Below are 4,950 nucleotides of genomic sequence, written 5' to 3'. Positions count from 1 at the left end.
GAAATTTTGCAGTCTGTCTTTATTCAGTTGTGATGGGTCCTCCTGGACTTAAAGCTCTGTGAATGTTTGAAACACTCAGAAAGGTAATGGAATAATTAAAAAAAAAATAGTCCTGCATACTCCTTTGCTGGAGGAAATCTTAATCATCACAAATGCATCAGTATATTGGGAGATTCCCAATTATAAAGGCTTCAGCAGGCCCCAGCAGTGAAATAAATTTGGCCCATAAGGAAAATGAAATGTCAAAAAAATTGCCACCATTTCTGAAATGACATTTTTAGACTAGTCAGTTCTATGTGCATTAAATATGCTGCTCCTAGCAACAGGAAAGCAAACATCCTCCAGAGACTGCATGTACAGCTTGGGTGAGATTTTTTAAAGTTACTTAAGGTACTCTGCAAGCCAATTTCCACTGATTTCCAGGTGTGTTGAATTTGCCCACTCATGTCCCACCCTCCCTTCTCAGACTGCAATTTGCCATCCCAAAGACCAGAGTCTTCAGCACAACACTGAAACTAACCCTAAAGGAGGATTGCAGTATAAGAAATTTTAGGCAGCTTGTGTATATTGAAAGTGTCAATAAGGCAGGATTCATCAGCTGAATATCTCCACCAACACCATCAGCAAAAAGAGCACAGAGATTTTGTGAGCTCAAACTCAACTCATTTTGTTTCACACAAAATGTTGGCTTATTTTTCAATAAAGTGACTTTCACCTTGACTTGTAACACTGCCAGGTAACCACAGAGATGCAAATATTCAGTTCATGATGCTTCTGCATATCAAATGCTAAGATGAAATTGTACTCCTGTAATAAATCTGTGCAAAATTAGTGTTTTTTACACAGATTGCATAAATGGCATTTCAAAAACACTTCAAACACAAATACCTCTGAAATTTTGTGACATGGACACATTATACTTTCTGTATATATGGCAGAAAATTGCTCCACCACAATCAGTTTCATGACAAATTTTAATGGGCAAACAAACAGACAAAGGAAAAAAAGGAGAAAAAAAATGCATTGAAAACCAACTTCTCAGTGCAAATGTCAATGTTTAGAAGCCACAGGAGCAGATAAAATAATGTGTAAACTAAAGCTACATCTGACATTGAAATTCTGTAAGAAAATGCCTCTGAAAACAATGAGACAACATTTTAAAACTGAACATAAATTGCAGGAACATTTTCCAACCTTGTTTCCTTACCTTATTTTGGAGAAAGTTCATAAAATTAGCATCCAGACCCTGCAACCAGTAGGCTTTCTGAGAAGCTGAAAGATTTTGGCATCTTTCACACAAAGGATCTTCTGTGGTACTATTTAATGTTAGAGCTAAAAGTAAGTAAGCAGTGGAACTTCTCTGACCTTCACAGGAACTTTTACTTTCACATAGAATGAAATAATCCTGTACTTTAGAGGTTTTCTGGGTGACCATCTTCCCAAAAGAAGAATATATTTGACAGAAGCAAGAATGGTATAATAAATATATAATATATGATATATGATATATGATACATAATATATATAATATATAATATATAATATATAATATATAATATATAATATATAATATATAATATATAATATATAATATATAATATATAATATATAATATATAATATATAATCTCACCTGCAACACTTTCTTATAGTGAAAAGGAAAAGGAATATTAAATCAAGAACAATGAAACCCAATCAAACAAACTGAAAAAAACCCCTTGCCATAATGTTTTTCTTACATGTTAAATTAATGAAAGGAAAACTCATAATCTTTGACATTAGACATTTTGCATTTTTAACATATTTATGTATTTTTTCTAGCTCCCCACTTTTCAGCTAGTTTAATTAATTTTTCTTTTCCTTGTGATTCTACTAAGGAAGACAGAAAGAATAGAGATGTATGGGAAAAAAATCAAGAGTTACCTATTTAATTCTTCCTGCCTGAAGCCACAGAAAATTTCAGTGCAGTGATCTACTGATTAAAAAAACCCCACCACATACCACTTTTGAAGGAAAAATAAAATTTTTCAGTGCAATGTGCCTTCTGAATGCTATTTGAAGACTGCAAACACTGGCTCTTCCCCCACCCCAGAATCGATTTCTGCCTGTCACAGCAGTGTGAGCTGGGGGTCAGAATTTGAAAAGAGTTTGGTCAAAGGAGAGTAAGGATACTTGGCCAAGACTATCCCAAAGCTGCTCAGGTTTACAAAGGGTTTCAGACATCAGAGGAAGGGCTGCTGGCAGAAAATTGTTGCTGTAACAATTGATTGATGCTATCAAGGCAAGGAAGGAAACAGGTTGTTCTCTCCAGGTAACATCACGCTCGGCAGCCTCAGGAGCACTGACCAGGATCTCCTGAGCACACACCTGTATCAGCCCAGCTGCTGCTGCCCTCCAAAAAACCTCCTTCTCACAGCCTCCCCAAGTTACAGATTTTGCTGTAGGCTTTGTTTTCTTTTTTTTTTTTTTTTTTTTTTAATATGTTTGTTCGTTTATTTTTCTCAGAATAACATGCCGAAGCCTTAGGAGTAGAAAGGTGTCCAAAACTGCTCAGGGCAGGATGAGGGCAGGGTTTGTGCTGTGCCTGGTCCAAAAACCTCAAATCAAGGTCAATCTTCAAAACACAGGAGTCAGGATGGAGCTGCTGCTAGCAGACTTTTCTGTGAGGCATTTGACTTTTTTTTTTCAAAGTTTCTTTTTTGGCGAGCAATGTCCCAAGAATTAATGAAAATGAATAATTAGATTTTTTTGTTTTTAATTGCAAGCTTACTATAGCCATTTATAAGTGGTCTTGAGCCAAAACCATATTCTAGCTTTACTAAGGTGTAGGAAATGGCTTATATCTTAAGGGGAGACCTGGATCTCTCCTGGATTTCTGTTCTTGCTTTATGTGTGCTGAGGCTTGAGTTTCTATGGACTGCTCTAAGAGCAGGGAATAACTTTTAGTTTTTGTATTCATATTTAAAAATACCAATAAATTACTTGAAGATATCACAAGACAATCTTAGGAGTCACTTGTGTTAGCCTTTCATAAAACTCCCTCTCCAGACAGAGATATAAAGGATTTATGAATGTGGGATGAGGGCTAGAAGGAAAAATCACATATCTGAAACATTCCTGTGCCTCTCACTGTAGACCCAAACTGATCTCGTGGTCCAGTTCCTTTTCTACAAATAACTGTGCACTCGTGCAGACCAGACTTCTGTGAGACATAGAAAAATAGATTCAAAAGGCCACTGGGGTGCAAGGTCAGATTCTTTAAAATGATTCTGCATCCCCAGAAAACAGTTCCCAAGACAAAAAAATCATTTATATTGTAAAACTTTGGCACAGGAGCATGAAACATAGCAAGGAAAAGAAACCAATCAACCAACAAAACTCATAAGATTTTGTGGTCACTAAAATAAGGCTAATAATAATAATAAGTACCCACTGCATAGGAACGGGAAGGATAACATCCACTTTTCATTAAAGTAGTTAAACACGCACAAAAATACTCTGATTTGAATATCTATTCTTCCTGACCAAGTTTTTAAGAAAAATAAAATATTTTGTCCACATTAATGTGGGAACACAAATGGGGAGGAGATTACTTACCATCTGATTTTCTCTCTAGGTCATGTGAGGAAAAGAAAAGTGATCATACTGCACACAGAACTAGAAACATTGCCATCATATTGTAAAAAATGAAGAATATATATATATATATATATGGCATTTGGTTATTCACAATCTGCTCAAAAACATTTTATCAGATAATATGTACTGTCATTGCTGAACACAGTTCTTACTGTGTTCTGTGTTCTTCTAATGCAAAAACCCCAAAATTAAGAGAATTATTTGAAATGAACGTTAAAATTCACTCTAAACCAAAACTTTTAAGAACTGTATCTCATGGTGCTATGAAACACAACAAAAAAGACAGAAGTTTGTTCAGCATTAAATAGCAAATAATGGTTTAGAAAATGCTTGTGGAAACAAAGTATCTTGAAACCAACTTGTCACATATCTCACCAAAACCACATTGAGCTATAAAGGAGATTTGTTGCTCCAGAAATGCCACTTTAATCTTTGTAAATCAGATTTATTAAAACATCTCTGCTTTCTTCCCATCAAAATAGAAATAAGCAATGAAGAAAACTCCAGGTGAGAGAGTTTGAGCTCATCTGAGATGCTGGAAATGCGAAGTCATCATCAAACCCCTCATTGACATCAGCTGAGGTGGAACTTCTCCCTGATCTGAGTTTGTGGCTAGGGCTCTGAGTGAGGAGTTGAAAAATTGACATTTCACCCACTGTAACACACATTTCCAGTCCCTCCTGCTGTGCTCATGTGGAGCATTACAAGACACCAACAGTTTAAAAACGTTATTAATATGCTGTGTTAATTAGTAATGTGTTACTATTCTTTGGCATGACCTTCAACTGTGTCAATATTCCTGGGGAAAAGCTCAGGGAAAGGATGTCTGCCTCCTCTAATTTATCATCATATGATGAAAGGAAGGTTGCAAATCTCCTGTGGTTACAGGACCACAAGAGATAAGAAATTTTGGGGGAATGGAGAAGGATGCAGCTTCCCTTTCAGAGTACATTGATGAAAAATTATTAAAAATTATGTGTCTTCCCAGCAGAGACTGGAATTGGTGGATACCTCAATTAACATCATAGGTGAGGTATGGGGAAAAGTAGACTTTTCACTGAATGAGTTCAAGATGTGTCATATAACCTAACAGCTTCCTGGCTCAATAAGATGTGCTGTTCTCAAAGCAAAGGATCTTTAAATCAGTGAGAAAGGCAGGAATGGAGAGGTCTTTGCCTCTGAATTCACACAATATTCTGCTGGCACAGTTCTTTCCTCCATGAAAGGAAACACTAGCCCAGAAAGCAAAAAAGTAGAGAGATCCTGACCTCTTACTCTTTCTATCTGCTTTCAAATGTCCTGTTTTCAGTCA

The sequence above is a fragment of the Erithacus rubecula genome, assembly GCF_903797595.1.
Source record: "Erithacus rubecula genome assembly, contig: SUPER_Z_unloc_7, whole genome shotgun sequence".
In the NCBI taxonomy this organism is placed as follows: Eukaryota; Metazoa; Chordata; class Aves; order Passeriformes; family Muscicapidae; genus Erithacus; species Erithacus rubecula.
Note: the sequence above shows the minus strand (reverse complement) of the source record.